An 18,416-nucleotide genomic window follows, 5' to 3' on the forward strand; every position below is an offset into this window, starting at 1 on the left:
AATATGATGGACGCAGAAAGGGGCAAAAGACAGTAAAGCTAGTTGTGGGGGTGGTGGTTTCCAAGATGAACTGAGAATGATTGAAGTAGTGTGGTGCCAATGCCAGTGGAAATGGAAATACGTGTCACTAGTGGAGCTAGTCTAAAGGAACTATGACAGTAACACCTAGTGTTTTATTCACTTAGTGCAAATTTACTACCATGAACCAGAAAATATGGTAGGCATTGACATTTTTAATTGCACTCACGTGTTTTATTTAGATAGAAATGATAGAACTTGCAAAACGATTGGCTATAGAGGGGCAGATACTTGGACATTCACATGAAATATCTAGCATAGCACACCAATAAATGTTTAAGGAAAAACAACCCCCAACAATAACAAATACAGTTCTGGAATCAAACCAATTAGAGACATGATAAAATAATTAAAAAAAAAAAAGATTCTTTAAAGCAAGACTTGTCAGAGCCTTTAATTGCCTCTGGATTAGGGTCTTTTATTATTTCCTTTTTCTAGGATGTTCTTTCCTCAGGCTCTCTCGCTGATTTCATTCACTTCATTCAGGTCCCAGCTCCAATGTAACCTCCTCTAAAGCCTCTCCTGACTGCCTAATCTCAACTAGCCACCCTCCACAATTACTTCCTATCCTATTATTTTACTTTATTTTTTCAATTTTTACCATTATATAAAGTGATTTATTTGTTTATTTCCCATGGTCTGTGGAAGAAAATACTTTGCGAATGGGGGCTTTGCCTATCTTGGCCATTGCTGTATTTCTGGGGCCTGGAAAAGAACTTGGCCCCAATATTCTCTCAATAAATATGAGCTGAATGATAAAACAAGTGAACAAGTTTAAAAAGACCCACCATGGAGTCAATATCTGCCACAACAGGGACTGAAAGTTCAGTGCAAAGAGCCCAAGAGCCAGGACATCCATGAGAGGCTGCTGCTCAAGCTATATGGGTTTCTGGCCAGAGGACCCAACTTTACCTTCAACCAAATGAGGTGGTTCATGAGTCGCACCTACCAGCCACCCCTGTCCCTTTCCAGAATGATGCAGAAGATGAATTTTCCTGGCCAGGAAAACGAAATCGCTATGGTTCTGGGGACCAAAATGAAGGAAGTGCGGGTTCAGGAGGTGCCCAAACTGAAGGTTTGCGGCCAGAATCGCACCCTCAAGGCCAAAGACAAGATCCTCGCCTTAGACCCACTGGCCCTGGACTCCTCCAAGTGCTGTGACCCTGTCCTGCGCTTTGGTCCCCTCAAGGGCTGGAAGAGTGTACAGGCATATCGGCAAGACCCCAGGAACCTCGCACAGCCACACCAAATCCTACATCTGTTCCAAGGACTGGAAGTTCCAGCACGCCAAAGGCTGCCAGGCAAGCAGCAGCTACAAACATAACCCCGGATCCTGCCCTGTTACTAAAATGATTTGAGATGCTGAAACAAAAAATAAAATAACTGTCCTAGGGAGTAGACTTAACCTTTTCTCATTACCACTGGCACTACCAGTAGCCTAGGCTCTAATCACTTCACAGATAGGTTAATACAAATACCTTGTTTCTCTCTTGAGTTTTCCAAACTCCCACTTGAAACTGTCCTTGCAGAGGAAGGGGGCGATTAATCTTACTATAATCTTGCTCTGATCAGGTCAGTTCACTTATTTCAATGGCTTCTTCTTCTCTGTGAGATAAAACTAAAATTCCTCATCCAGGAATTCAAAGGACAGAGGAATCTCATTTCACTTAAACTATCCAACGTTGTTTTCTAAGACTTCAAAACACTTTCCTCAGTCATACTGTTTTCTTAAGATTTGCCTGCAAGCTCTAGGCTCATTTCTGTCTCTGTGTTTTTCCATGGGCTGTTCCTAATGTAAGAAGACACGTTCCATTCAAATCCATTCATCAAAATCCCGTGAAGTTTTTGGACTGTCTCAAGTGAGTTATTTGCCATGAAGTCTTCTCTGACCTATTAAACTTCTTGTCTTCATCCTTGAGTTCAATATTTTTCTTTTTATGTTTTCTGTTACAGTGTTTTAGGATGACTCCTCATATTCTTCATGGCAAAGTTATAAACATCTCAAGAGAATTGATCTTTGCCCATTATAAAAGCAATATTTCTCTTATGCTCTGCAGGGAATCTACCACAAAAAGGGGTGTTATATATAACTGCTTCCTAAATTGTTTTATAATTCAAATATTCGTTAATTTTTTGTGGTTATTAATATGTATTTCTCTTTTTTATATGTATTCATTTATATGCATATATAGAAAGTTAAAAATGATTTCTGAGCCCCAAGTGACATTTTATAAGGAATATTCCCTTTACAAAGTTCCACCATTAATAATGCCCTTTGGTTTACAGCTGAATTTGGTTTATGAGACCTACCTCTACTTGTGTCGCTGCTTCTTTGCCCCATAGTGTGATCTACTTCACCGAGTATTGCCAGGATGCATTGGATAAAGGATGATCTTTATTTTGAGTTGCTAGAAGCAAAAGTGGATGGTTTGCTCCTTTCAGTTATCCTACAGCCATGCCACATCATGCTATCTTGTGGCCCAGCATGCTTTATCCTTTTTTGTTTCTGCTCTTCCAACAGGAAACTGTATCACTTCTTCACATGCCACAGCTGCTTGACGATCTTATGACAGTCTATCGTGTGCACACACACTACATAGTTGAGATGCACCATGTACCACTGTGGTGATTACACATTGTCTGCATTCCACAATCCCATGGTTGGCCCTATGTTACTGCTTTATTGTACATGAGTCTTATAATTCCTTTGAATGTTGTACTTCAAAGCAATAGTTTTATCGGCCTTTTCTAAGAGTCACACAGTATGGACAATCTTACTTCATCTTTAGTTTGTTACACCTATTCTGTTAAAGATGTTTGTTTAAGGTTTGTTCTCCCTAGTTTTTCTGTAACAATCACTTAGCCTATGTAGCAATGTTTACTGTCTTTTTATATTATTAGTAAAAATGTGACTGCCAAGTGCCTCTGTTTAGCCTGTCTATCTCTAATTCTTACTTTCATAGTTTGTGGTTGCTTATACTTTTTAGATACTGTTTTGGTATGGTAAAGCTGCCAGAATGCAATATACCAGAAATGAGCTGGCTTTTACAATGGGGATTTATTAACTTCCAACTTACAGTTCTTAGACTGTGAAAATGTCCAGCTTAAGGCATCAATAGGACAATACCTGGACTCTGAAGATAGGCTGCCAGCATCTGGGACACCTCTGTCAAATGGGAAGGCACCTGGTCAGCATCTGCTGGTCCTTCTCTCCTGGGTTTCACTGCTTTCAGCTTTTGGCTTCAGTGGCTTCCTCTCTGAGCTTCTGTAGGTTCTGTCTTAGCTTCTCCAGGGCTTTTCTTGGCACGCTCTGGGCTCTCTCTGAGTGTCCTTTATCGTCTTATAAAGGACTACAGTAATGGGATTAAGGCCTTCCCTGAATGAGGAAGGTCACATCTCAATGAAATAACTTAATCAAAAGGTCCCACCCACAATAGGTCTGCACCCACAGGAATGGATTAAAGGAACATGGCCTTTTCTGGGTTATGTAACAGCCTCCAAAACACCACAGGTATGTATTTTAAAATAAAATCACATCACGTCTCCCAAATGCTTGCTTCCACCAAGTTTCATTCCTTGCTTGCATTAGTGAATATACTTACTACTGTCAATTAAATAGAGTGGGATGTGCTACAACACATGCTTTAATACACTTGACAGCAAATAACTGAACTGTTAGGAATCTAATTCTGTTTTCATAGCATAGCTTTTGGGATTTCCAAATATTTCTCTAAAGACTCAAACTGCTTCTATAGCTGTGAGCTCAGACCTATTCTTGACAACAAAAACTCTTTGAACCAGACATAATTGAGAACTTTGTCTTGTGTTCTTTAGTTTTAGTTCATAGCAAACACTACCCTTTCTCTTTCACACTATTTTCTCAAGACACATTGTGATTCTGAAACAATATAAGAATAAGAAAGTATGGATAGAGATATATAGACTAAACATCCATGTAATGGAATTACTACTCCAGAAAGAATTCAGCCAAGATTTTTCTGGAGATGAAAATCAAAAGATGGTGGTATTGACTAGTAAACCATACAATAATAAAGGAAGGGAGATTAAACTATTTAAGCACATCCTCTTTTCCTATTTTAAAGATGTTTACTCTGAAAATTTCAAGACGAGAAAAAATATATATAAATAATACAGTGAACTTATCAGCCAGTTTTTATAGGGTTGAAGGTCTTTATGTAACTCTCTCTTATTTAATACTCTCTTTCTCCTCAGAAGGAGACACTATTATTTTAGTATACTGAAGCAATAATTTTTTTCATTCAACATTGTGAAATTCATCCATGTTAATATGCAGGGCTCTAGGGCATTTATTTCTGCTGCTGTATAATAGTTCATTGTATAAATATGCTAGACTTTTTTTTTTTCCTATGGTAACATTGCTACTAGACATGTCTCCCTGTGCAAATATAAGAGATTCTCTAAAGTATACACCTAAAAGTGGTCTTTCTGGTTCACAGGCTCTATGTTCCTATTAGCAGGGTGGAGTTTTCATTTATCCGTCTTTGAGTTATTAAGCTTTTTGCTTTTGACCACTGCGGTATAAAATTACACAACAGTGGTTTTAATTTGCTTTTCTTTGGTTATTGGTGAAATTGATCATCCTTTCATAGTCTTTCTGGGTATTTGGATTATCTTTTCCATCAATTATCTGAATCTTTTGCCCACTATTCCATTAGATTTTGCCTTTTTCTTACTAATTTGTTGATGATTTCCCTATAGACTACTTAAATCCTTTGCCAGTTACATGAATTTAAACATCTTTTCTCTCTTTCTGTCTTGTATTTCTTACATTTCATGAACAGAAGTTTTAATCTTTTCATTCACCTCAAGATAGAGAAGTTTTTAATTTTAATGCAGCTGAAATTAACTTTTTCTTTCATGGTTATTGCTTTTTGTTTCTTCTTAAGAAGTCCTTTTTAACCAAAAGCCATCATAATATTTTTTCTGTAAATTTTCGATCTCCATATTTATATTTTTAATTAACCTGCAAATTGTGTGTGTATGTGTGCTGCAAGTTAGGAATCTAATTGTATCTTATTTTCTATTTGGGAAGCCCCCAATTGACTAAACATCAAATATTGAATGGCTCATCCTTTCTTAATTTTTAGTGCTCCTGCTGTGATAAATAAAGTTTTCATAGATGAATGGGTGTGATTTATTTATGAAAAATCTTGGTATGTTATAATAAATATCTAATAATAAACCTTAGTAACTGGAAACTCACATACTCCTTTATTCTTTTTCAAGACTGAGTGGTCTATTCTTGGCCATCTAGTCTTACAAATAAATGATTTTTTTCAGTTTGTAAAATCCATGAAAAACCTACACAGAATTTTAATTTTTATTGCATTGAAGGACTAATTGTCATCTCTAAAGTATTGAATTTTCCTACCCAATAGCTCAATATATTTCTCTTATTTTTGATGTTTTTAATGCCTTTAAATAAAGTTTCGTTATTTTCTCCATACACGTTTTTAGCATCCTTTGCATTTGTATCCATGTATTTTATATTTTTGTTATAAATGATCTTTAAAAAACAGATTTTCTAATAATTGTGTAGAAAGCCACTGATTATTTTTAGCAATCTTTTATCCAGCCGCCTTGCTATATTTCTATTTTTTCAATTTTTTTCTAGATTATTCTGAGCCTTTTCTGTGAATTTCACTCATAAACTGTGAATGATTATAATTTTTGTTCCTTTATAATCTTTATTATAATCTTTATTCTTCTTTTTCACCTTTATTTTTCTATGACTGTTCTCACTAGAACTTTCAGTCCTAGGTAGAATTCAAGTGGTGATAATGGTCCTACTCCTGACTGTAAAAGAATTTTTGCCAGTGAAACCTTTTAAGATTAAATAGCTTTCCTTTCTCAGAGTAAGAGATTTACAATATCTTCCCAGCTTGCTAAAAGTTTATTATTATTTTTATTCTTATTGTTTATTATCAATGAGTGTTTGCTTTTATCAAATGCCTTTAATTAATCCATAGAGATAGTCATATTAGTGTTCTCTTTAATCAATTAATATACAGAATTGCAGTCACAGATTTTATAATATTAAACCACTTTTGCATTATTGGGATAAACATAAATCATTCAAATATTATTAGAATCAATTTGATAATATTTATTGAGTAATTTTTGTGTACATTTTAATAAATTAGATTTACTTATAATTTTTTCTTTTTATGTTCTTGTCTAGTTAGGACATTGAGGTCATACTAGTTACATAAAATGAATTTGGGAATATTCTTTCTTTTTTTAATCTACACATTTAAAATTACGTGTACCTTGGCCATTTGGTAGAAATCACTTGTAAAACAATATAAGGTTAGTCGTTATAGCATATATAGTATTTGCTGGGTAGATTTATGACTGCTAATTAATTTACCTTAATGACATACATCTATCAAGGTCTTCAATTTCTTTAGGAGTCCCTTCTAGTAAGTTACATTTTAAAAAAGAAATTGACTGTTTCACATTTTCTCAAATGTAACGGCCTAAAATTTATCCTAATATTTGCTCTCTATCCTATTTGTAATTATGTCTCTCTTTTCATTTCTAGTAATATTTATTCATGTGTCTTCTCTTTTTCCCTTGATCATTCTTACCAAAGATTAATGTAATATATGTCTTTTTTTTTTTTTTGGAACGAAATGCTGGCTTTATTGTTCTTCTCTAATATTTACTTTTATCCTTATTTTTCCAGTTCCTATGCTTTAATGCTTTATTTGGATTTATTATGTTAGGTTTTTTTCCCTAAGGTTTTTGTTTGAATGCTTAGCTTGATAAACTTAGCCAAAGTAAATGGTTAAAGTAAATGTTTTCTTTCATGCACCTCTTTAGCTGTTTTCCATAGGCTTAATATGTGGTATTTTCATTAATATACAGTTTAAAATATTTTTTAGTTTTAATAGTAATTGCTTCTTTGTAGTATATTAAATTTGCAGTTGCTTTTTAAAGTCTCTTTCATTATTTGTGTCTAAATTATTGCTTCTGCTCAGGAAAATCAGTAATTATTTTACACTGTTCCAGGTAACTTGAGAAGAATATACTTTATGAATTGTTGGATGCATTATTTTGTCTTTGTTTGCTAACTTCTGTGACATTATTCAAATTAATCTTTCCAATTCATTAATTCTATTTTCAGCTGGGTCTCATAATACACTTTATCCATTGATTTTCATTTCAATAATTATAGATTTTATTGATATGAATTCTGTTTTGTTCTTTTCCTATCCACCTGAATAATAACCTTCAAAGAGAAGCTTTTCTGACCACTCTATCTAAAATACTCTCCGTGGTATTATAATACCCTCTATTCCAAAACCCTGCATTATTTTTCTTCATAGTACTCAATACTACTTCACCTTTTACTGTGTTCCTTTATTTATTATTGTCTCTGGTCCTTAAAAGGATGTAAACTCTACAAAAACAGGCTGTTATTGCTAGCACCTAGACTAATGCATGAAACCTACTAAGCACTAATGTAGATTTGCTCATTAATCAGAATTAGTAACACTGTAGTGAATAATACAGAGCCAGTGTTAGAGTACATGGTGCTTGCTGTGGGGTGACAGGGGTGGGGCTTGGGACCCATTAGTCTGTGTTCAAGTCACCATGTGAACTCAAGAGATGAACCTTGAACACAGTTCTCTCCTTAGCTTCCACTGAGGTTTAAAGTAAGGCAAAGAAGTTAACTTTTGGCTGCTGATATGTACCGTCAATTTTAACACTAATATTTAAGACAAAAACCTCACATATTTATCCTCTGTAAAACAAGTGGAATTAGCTACTTTTGAAATCTGCCTGCAGACGACTAAATGCATTCAAGGAAAAAAACAAACTATGTTAATAAAATTAAGTCCATACACCATATAGATTTAAAAGGCTTTACATTGAAACTCTGATTTTTGATACATTTTTTGTCCTAAAATAATTTATTTCTCAATAATATAAAATAGCAGCTGTACTGTTGTATTTTATTACATATTATCTGGTCTCAGGCATCCAGAGCTGGCCTTGACAGTTCACTTTGCAGAGCAAGAGAAGGGAGAGAGGAAAGGCCCTCTCCTACTGAAAATAAATTAGCCTTGGCTCTTCAACTACAGAATCAGTAGGGATCCAGGAAATGAAGAAGAGAATAGGTCACAGAAGCACTGGGAAACAAGATGGCCGGATCTGAAGAGTAGATTTGGATTAATTTATCTAACCATTTGCATTCCCAGAGGAGGTAAAGGTAGACGCATGCAAAGATGCTACCTGCCCTGAAGGTCTAGGCCGTTTAGTGCTCCTCGCCCATGAAAGCTGGCAGCAATCAGTGCACATGGCATGCCTGCACCCAAGAGTAAAAGTGACCCAACCAATGTCTCACATTCTCAACAGTTAGATTAGTTTCTTTTCTCTTGGGGAAGAATTAGGAAAGGAAAATACCTTCCTCTACGGAGCATAAATAGGTGAGAATATAGAGAGAGCAAAGCAATGAACGTGAAAATTTCTCATATTCCCGAAGAATGTGGAGAAAAAAAAGTTATTAAATTGTTAGGAAGGTAAGGGATGAACCAGAAATATTGTGCCTGAGAGCAAGAGAGAGTTTTATGAAGTGATTAGTGGTCTGGAATATTCCTGAAAAGTTGAGGAAAATGAGAAAAGGTCATTGACTGGATGATTATATATTTGAATTTTATGGCCCATGGAACATAATGCTGGTTTGAATCTATTATGAACCCCACAAAAGCCATGTTTTTTTAACCAGTCTTGTGGCTGCAGACTTATTGTGGGTGAGATCTTTTGATTAGGTTGTTTCCATGGAGATGTGACCCTGCCCATTCAAGGTGGGTCTTAATTAGTTTACTGGAGTCCTTAAGAGAACTCAGGGAGGGAGAGAGAGCTAACAGCCAATAAAGACCCAGACACTTGGAGAAGCAGAGAGAGACATTTTGGAGAGAAGCTCAGATATATAATCCAGAGCTTGCCCCCAGGAGAAGCAACCAAGGACCCACAGGAACTGAGGCAGAAGCCCAGAGACATTTTGAAGAAAGCCACTGAAACCAGAAGCTAAACCCAGGAGAGAGGATTCAGCAGAGCCAGCCATGTGCCTTCCCATGTGACGGAGGTACCCCGAATGCAACTGGTCTTTCCTCAGAGAAGGTATCTACCTCTTGATGCCTTAATTTGGACATTTTCTTGGCCTGTAAATTTGCAACCTAATAAATACCCATTGTAAAAGCCAATCCATTTCTGGCATTTTGAATTCAGCAGCCTTAACAAACCCGAACAAACGTCATATTATTTATTTAGTTTCTGACACAGGCAGGTAAATTCTAAGTAATTCTTTAACATGCAATATATAGCACAGTACCTATCTAATGGAATGAAATTTTTGAAATAAACTTACATTAGGCAAACCTGCACATGACAGAGAAAAACTATTGCTCCAGTATGGAGCTAAGTTCAAGGTTTATAAGAACCACATTTATATTCTAATTCTCCACACACAAAAAATGGCATTACTGTATATTAATGAGATTCTAACTCTCCCTAAAATTCCTAGCTCACGCTTAGTGTAACCACATGTAGGTTAAGTTGAGGCAGCTTATCAGAAAGCCTTACCTGACTCCCTTCTGCACTCACATAGTACTTCGGTCTTACCTTGAATCAACTAGAACTTGACTATTCCCCCAAAATGGAATAGTTTATTGTCCATTTTTTGGACTCAGAATTTAGCAATGTTACTGACACATTGTAATTAAGAAATAAACATTTATTGAATAAATGAAACAATGACTGGGGATTTGAGTCATTGGGAAAACAAACATGAAAAATGATGTTTTTGGTGTATTTTGATACTACTGTGGGGCATCAAACTTGCAGAAATGAAATTCACAGTGCAGAATATCCACTGATACTTAAAAATAGTACAGAATACAAATTGAACAGAGGCATAGAATCAAAGTTAATGAGAGTAGGACCCAGGTTAGTTACGGAAACTTCCTTGGAAAACTAATTTCAAAGCTAGTTCTCAGTGAAGTCAATGGAAATGGAATGGCTGTGTTTGTGGGAGTGTGTAGCTGGGGGAATATGGAGCTCATTCAAGGCTGGAGGAGAATAAGGAACAGAATCTTAAAGCCAGTTTCTTGAAAAAAAAAATATGCAGAGGAAAGCGAGCCAATCTTTTTGAATTGACTAAAGAGGCTCTGTTTGCTGGCACAGTAGGGCAAAGGAGCATTTGGAAGAGGACCACTGGGGATGCCAAGCTGAAGAATTTGGATTTAATGTGGTAAACACCAGGGTGCTTTTCCCTAAGGGTCTTTGAGTAGGAAGGACATGATGAAAATGGTACTTGAGAAAGATTATTCATGCAGCAAGGGGCCAACAGCCCAATACTATAAAGGAGAACATTTAAACATTCAAACACCAAAACATTACACTTTGCCATCATCCTAAAAGGCTTCAGTGATTACAAGAGACTCTTTGAAAGGCCCTGCACTTCTGGTGGCACATTTCATTCAAGCTCTTTGCCATTAGATTTTTTGTCCCCTTTTTCTTCTCTTATCTTTGTACTTTAACAAATGCCTTGCCACTGGCAAAGATGGGAGCCACAATCATTTGTTTTCTGGCGCCTGTGGCAGATTGATGAAAACAGTTGCATTTTAAGCTACTTCTCGGTGTTTGCTTGACAGTGACTTCTGCTGTGACAGGGGCATTAACCTTAGGGGTGAGGAAACCATTCTTACTTCATGCTCTCTCAGTTCAGAGCTTCTCCTCAGCAGGGAGAAAGCAAATCACTTACATTATTTGAAGCAATTTTGTGATTTATCCAGTGGGTACTGACCTACAATCAAGTGAACTTTGCTTAAAACCTCTGGATAGATTTTTAACTGCCGCTGTGGGGCAAAAGGGAGACATGTTCATGCAGCCACCTTCTCAAAAGCAAACTTTTATAAAAAAATCTTCCCCAGACTGAAAGGGCATGCTGCATCTTTAACCTAAAAATTGGCTTGCACCCTGTTTCAAAAATAGAGCAATAGAGTTTCCTTAAAGTTTTCTTAAAAGCATGTACTAGTTACATAAACACACCAAACACAATGAACAGAAGACTCCTTGAATTCAGTGTTCTTTACACTTAAGCCACAGAGTTGAACACTATGGTGATTTTAGAAATGGAAGCTGAAGATTAACCCACAGCAAATTATTTTCTGTGCCCAATTAAATCTTACTAGCAGAATTTAAACTGGAGATGTCTTAAGAAACTCACACATTGTAAATTATAGATCAAACTACACAGCTGTTCCTCATTGACAACTTAATTGGTTGATAACTGCTGAATCAAATTGATGAATTTAATAATCAGATTATCACAAATCAATTTTCAGTAGAATACATTTCAGACTACTCTGTTCTCCAAAGCAATGGTTTACCACCTTCTGAGATTGTACCACTCTAACATGATTTATTCTCATGTCAACCTCATTTTCTGCTTTTCTACAAAATAAAATAAATTGAAAGAATTTTATTTTGAACTTTTAAAAATGGATTGATGCTTTGAGGATGGAGACTTCTCAGGATGTCATATTACAGGGTTGAATATCAGGGCCCCTGAGAAGTGGTATAGCTATTTTGCAGATGTTTCTAGGCAATGTGTCAGAGGCTGTCAGTTCCAGAGGATGCCTGAGGAGGGGGCCGGGCAGGCAGCTGATGAAGAGGGAAGCAGCAAGGATGGTGAAAAGTGACAGTTGTGTAATTCAGAGTGTGATTGCTTCTCCACATTGTCAGTGGTGAATTTTGAGTGACTAGCTAAAGTGCTGGATAAATGAGGATTTAAGAAGAGCAGAGAGACTATATGTAGAAGGAATAACTCATCCTTAACCATGTCAGAAGGAACTATTCATATTCAGAAGTTCTGGCCACAGGTGTAAGAATAAGGTATTATATTAGGGTTAGGGTTAGAGTTATACCCTAATATAATACCTTAATACCTAGTACCTTAATACCGTAATACCCTAATATAATACTATAATACCTAGGGTTAATCATATAACCTAATATAATAGCTTATTATATTAGGGTTAGGGTTAGAGCTTGAATGAATATGATATTATTATCATAAAATAATAATAGGAAATAATGATTTAGTGCTTACTATCTACTAGATATTATTCTAATTGCTTCATATGGATTATCTCATTCCTCACAACTAAGTTATGAGGTATTTTATTAGCATTCATTATTTTTAGATGAGGAAAAACTGGGTACAGAAAAGTCAAGTAACTTGCCATAAGGTCACGAAACTGTTAGAGATGAATTGAATGTGATATCAAACATTATAAAAATAACATGTAAATATTAAAACAATTATATACTAGGATGAAATAAGGAATAAAGAAACTGAGAGAAATTCATATAGTGTAACATATATATGCCAGATATACATGTATATACATTTGAATACATAGAAAACACTATACGTATATAATAAATTATATATTTAAGTACATAGAAAAATATATTCATAAATCAAACTCTTTACAATAGCTACTCTGAGAAAAAAGTGGGTTATGGAAGGAAAAGGTGAACTTCCACTTTTTAATATATATATATTTGTTTCAACTTTTTACAATAAGCTTGCTTTATTTCATACTGTAAAATAAGAAAAATAAATAAAAAGTAAATTCAAGAATGAAAAGCAAATGGCTACTATGTTGAAAAAATGTTTGAGAGTTTTTCTATTTTAGAATTTAAAAATGTACGGCTATTGGTCAGACTAGAAATGTCAGAATATTTTTGGGAAGAAAATAAAAATCACCCTGTATTAATTTCCTTTTGTTGCTGTAACAAATTACCACAAACTTAAAACAGCACGAATTTATCTTACAGTTCTGGAGATCAGAAGTCTAATATCAATGAATAGCAGGATTTCTTTCATTCCTTCTGGAGGCTTCAGGGGAGAATTCATTTCCTTGCCTTTCCAGTGTCTAGAGGCTACATGCAGTCCTTGGTTCTTGTCCCTTTGTTGCTTCACTCCAACCTCCTACTTCCACCATCACATCTCCCCCTTCTCATTCTGATCTCCTGCTCTCCTCTCATAAAGACCCTTATGATCACATTGGGTCCACCTGGATAATACAGGATAATGTCCCAAACTCAAGATCTTTAATCACATCTGAAAAGCTTCTTTTGCCATAAAGGTAACGTTCATAAGTTAAAGAGATTAGGATGTGGACATATTGGGGGACAATTATCTAGCTTACCACAGCCCAAAAGATAACCACTATTGAAATTTTTATGTATTTTCTTTATATATACAGACAAATAATTGGTATTGGGCTGAGACAACTGTGCATTTTGCTGTTTGATTTTAAAGTATCAGAGTCAACTTCCAATTCCCATCAAGATGGAGTAATAAAGACTAGGCTTATCCTCCTGCCTGAAAAAGCAAATAAAACAAAACAAAACAAAAACAGACAAAATATAAGAAACAAATATTTTCAAGACACTGAAAATAAGGCAACAGAAGACAATGATCCCTGAGAAACACAAAAAAATGAGGTGAGCCTTATGATTTTTCCTGCTTCCTACCTTGAGTTTCCAGCCTGCAGCACAAAAAGGGGCACAAGGCAGAGCCCAGAAGGATTCATGAACTGAGGAGATAGAGCTGGGAGTCTAGAGAGATCAAGGCAGCTAGAGTTCACAAAAGAGTACTGGAAAGCAGAAAGCAGGAGAGAACTCTGGAACTGCAGAGTACCTGTTGATATTTAATTTTCTCATGCATGTGAGGAAATTAATGAGGCCAAGAAGATAAATACCCAAAAGGAGTAGAAGTAACAGTGCCCAGAATTCACACCAGCAAGTGTCTATTCCTGCCCATAAGAGCAGAAAATCACAAGATTCATGGGCCATTTAGTAGCATACAAAGAAAGGTCCAGCGTCAGTAGTTGGGAATGATTAGCTGTACTGAGCACTTCTCCATTCCCGCTTAACAAATCCTAAGATCAAGACTTGAAGGTTCAAACTGTTCCCAAGTAATTTAACTGTATACCAGAGCAAAGCTCAAGAATATTTATAGTAATACAAAAATATTCAACAAGTGACAAAGTAAAGTTCACAATATCTGGGATCCAGTTAAAAAAAAATCTGTGAGAGAATGATGAAATGAGAGGGAGGAGTTGTAACAGAGAAGTTAGGATTTAAGAAACAATTATTACTACTGACTTATTATATAGATATTTCTTTTTAGTTTCTAGTGTATTAGAGTAGCCAGAAAAAATAGTTAAAAATGTTGAACTGTAATCCAGTAGCCTTGATCTTTGATAATGATTGTGTGACTACATAGCTTTTATCTTGTGACCGTGTAACTGTAAAAATTTTGGGACTGATACCCCCTTTATCCAGTGTATGGGTAGATGAGTAATAAAGACAAGTAAGAAAAAAAAATCTAGTTTGCAATGAAGCTGGAAAATGTGGTACATAAGGAGGAGAAAAATCAGTGAATTGTAAATGACTCAGAAATGTCCTAGATGTTGGAATTACACAGATATATAATAAAAATATTTTTATTTTAATTGTATTCCATATATTTAAGAAATTAGGTAGAGACATGGAAGATATAAAAAAAGACACAAACTCCTAGTGACAAAACCTACAATGTATAATACGAAAAATATTTTGAATGTAGTTAACAGATTAGATAATGCAAAAGAAAGATTAGTGAACTTGAAAACACGTAAAATGAATAAAAGAATGAAACACAAAGATAAAAATTTTTTTTTAATTTAAAAAGAGCACACCAATGAGCTGTGGAACAAATTGAGTGTTCATATAATCGGAAATACACATATGATTGGAAATATATATATAATTGGAAAACCCAAAGAAAAGGTGAGAGGAAGAAGAGAATACCTGAAGATATAATGGCTGAAATTTTTTCAAATTTGACAGAAACTATAAACCCCCAGATCCAAGAAAATTGAGAATATATCCAGCATAAGAAATATGAATAAAACAATATAATCAAATACCTCAAAATCAGAGATAAAAAAAATTTGGAAAGTAACCAAAGAATGAAAACACATTATGTACAGTGGAATAAATATAAGTATGACAGTATATTTCTTGTCAGAAACAAGAAAAGAGACAGTGGATCTTGAGAGTACTGAAAGAAAGAAAAACTGTTAACTTAGAATTCTTTAACCAGAGAAAGTATCTTTCAAAAACAATGATGTACTAAGGACTTCTTCAGACATTTAAAAGCCAAAAGAATTCATCCCTAAAAGAATTGTTAACGGAAGTCCTTCAGAAAATAGGAAACTAATACCATATGGAAAAGTGGATCTACACAAATGAATGAAGATCATTGGAAATGGTAATTAAATGAGGAAATATATAAGATTGTTTTTTCTTATTGTTTAAACCATTTAAAAGAAAATTGACAGTTGAATAAAAATGATAACAATGTAGCATGAGATTTATAAAAATATTTAAAAGTAAATTTATGACAATAATAGCTCAAAGATGAGGAGGGGGAAATGGAGTAAAATATTGTGAGGTTGTTGAGCTATATATGAAGTGATACAATATCACTTACATATAGAATGTGACAAAATAAAAATGTATACTTTAAACCGTAAAGCAACCATTAAAACAACCAAACAGGTATAGCTTAAAAGCCAAAATCAATTAAAAATAGATCTATAAATATTCAATTAATAGAAAATAAGGCAAATAAAGAGGAATATAGGATGAAAAAACAGATGGCACAAATTAAAAACAAATGGCATAATGACAGATTTAAACCCAACCATATCAACAATCACACTAATGTACATGATCTAAACATTCCAAATAAAAGCTGAAGATTACCAAATTGGAAAAAAAAAATCAAGACAACTACATGCTGCCTACAAGAAACATAATAAATCTGAAGATTTAAGTTAAAAGTGAAAGGATAGAAAAAGCTGTACCACACTAATACTACTTAGAAAGTTGGAATGGCTAAGCTAATATCAAACAAGGAAGATTTCAGAGCAAAGAATATTAGCAGGGTTTTAAAGAAAAAGGTGATTTGATAATAATATATATCAAGAGGCTATAACAACAATCCTAAGTATTTATGTTCTTAATAACAGAGCTTCAAAATACATGCAGCAAAAATTGGCCTAATTGCAAAGAGAAATAAATATCCATGATTACACTCAGAGACTTCAATACCCCTTTCAATAATTGATAGAACAAGTAGACAGAAAACCCAGAAGGATACAGAAGATTTGAGCAGCACTTTCAAACAGCTTACAAAAATTGACATGTTTTATTTTCCAATACAGCAGCATAAATACATAGTCGTCTCAAATGCACATGAAACATCTGTAAGATAAATCAATTACTGGGCTGTAAAACATATCTCAATAAATTCAAAAGGATCCAAGCCATGGAAAATATGTTCTCTGATCACAATGAAATCAAGATAAAAAATATGAAGACTTCCGGAAAATATTAAAGTAGGTAGAAACTAAATAATATACTACTAAATAAAACATGAAGCTAAAAATAATTCAAAATAAAAATGAGAAATTATTATGAACTGAATGAAAATAAAATAACAAAACATCAAAGTATGTGGGATGCTATTAAAACAGTAGTTAGGGGAAAATGGAAAGCACTAAACACCTACATGAGGGAAAAGGGAAGATCTGAAGTCAGTAACCTCAGCATGTACCTTAAGAACTAGAAAAATGAGAGAAAAATTAAGCCAAAATAATGGAAGAAGTGAAACAGTAATTATTAGAGTAGAAACCAACAAAATAAAAAACAGAAAAACAATAAAGAATATCAATGAAACCAAAATCTGTTTCTTTGAGAAATCCAATTAAATTGCTAAACCTCTAGCCAGAGTAATCAAACAACAAAAAATAAAAAACCCACAAAGACACAAAATACCAAGAGCAGAAATGAACAAGGTGACATCTCTATAGATTCCACAGCTATTAAGAAGACAGTAAGGGAATATTATGAACAACTTTATGTCAACAAATTTGGCAACTTAGACTAAACAGACATATTTCTTGAAAGACACAAACTATCAATGTTCATTCAAGAAGAAATAGACTGAAGAGCCTACAGCTATTAAATAAATTGCAGCTGTAGTTAAAATCCTCTGCATGCACAGACACATAGGCCCAGATGACTCCATTGGTGAATTATACCAAACATTTAAGGAAGAAATGAAACCAATACTACACAAAATTTTCAAAAAAATTGAAGAGGAGGAAATATATCAACCAATACTATGAGGTCGGTGTGGTGGTTTGAAGCTTTTCTTAAATTTAATCCATTCCTGTGGATGTAATCCCATTGTAAGCCTTCTGATGAGGCTACTTCAGTTAAGGTGTGACCCACCTCATTCAGGATGGGTCTTAATCCTCCTGCTGGAGTCCTTTATTAGGGAATGAAATTCAGAAAAGGAGAGGAGCCATGGAAGCACAAAGCAAAAATCAACAAAATCCAAAAGAGAAGGAAGAGGCCAGGAGACAAAGCCATGCCTTGCCATGTGGGAGAGGAGCCAAGGATGGCCAGCATCTAGTCTTTGGGAAGAAAGCATCACCTTGATGATGGCTTGGTTTGAACATTTTCATGGCCTCAAAATTGTGAGCTAATAAATTCTGATTGTTTAAGCCAACCCATTTCATGGTATTTGCTTTAAGCAGCTTAGGAAACTAAAACAGCACTATACTGGAACCAAAACCAGATTATGATATTATAAGAAAAAAATTTATAGACCAATATCTCTCATGAATATATATGCAAATATTCTAAACACAATTTTAGGAAAACAAATTTGACAATATGTAAAAAGAATAATAAATCATGGCCAGGAGGGCAAGTCAGACTTAATATTTGAAATCTAATCAATTTAATTCAACATATTAACAAACTGAAAAAGAACAAGCATATGTTAATCTCAATAGACACAGAAAAAAAATCATTTAAATAAATCCAATATCTATTTCTGATAAAGCTCTTATTAAATTAAAATTAGAAACATCCTCAACCTGATAAAAATCAACTCAAAAAACCTACAGCTACCATTAAACTTAATGAACAAAGACTAAATGGTATCCCTCTTATTGCCCACCCCTCCAATCCCCAACTGGTAAAAAGACAAAAGATATAACTCTCACCATTTCTATTCAAAATTGTACTGGAGGTGCTAGTGAGTGCCCTAAAAACTAAATAAAAAGCAGAGATATACATCGTCCTTGGGTTGGAAGACAATATTGTTGAGATGTCAATTCTCCCCAAATACGTATATGTAGATTCTATCC

At 34.5% G+C, this 18,416-nt stretch overlaps 1 pseudogene; it reads left to right on the top strand.

The window, feature by feature from the left end:
• The first annotated feature begins 830 nt into the window (after positions 1–830).
• Positions 831–1,436, top strand: LOC119542629 (annotated as a pseudogene).
• Positions 1,437–18,416: the final 16,980 nt, after the last annotated feature.

Source organism: Choloepus didactylus, chromosome 8 (genome assembly GCF_015220235.1).
Source record: "Choloepus didactylus isolate mChoDid1 chromosome 8, mChoDid1.pri, whole genome shotgun sequence".
NCBI classification, from domain to species: Eukaryota; Metazoa; Chordata; class Mammalia; order Pilosa; family Megalonychidae; genus Choloepus; species Choloepus didactylus.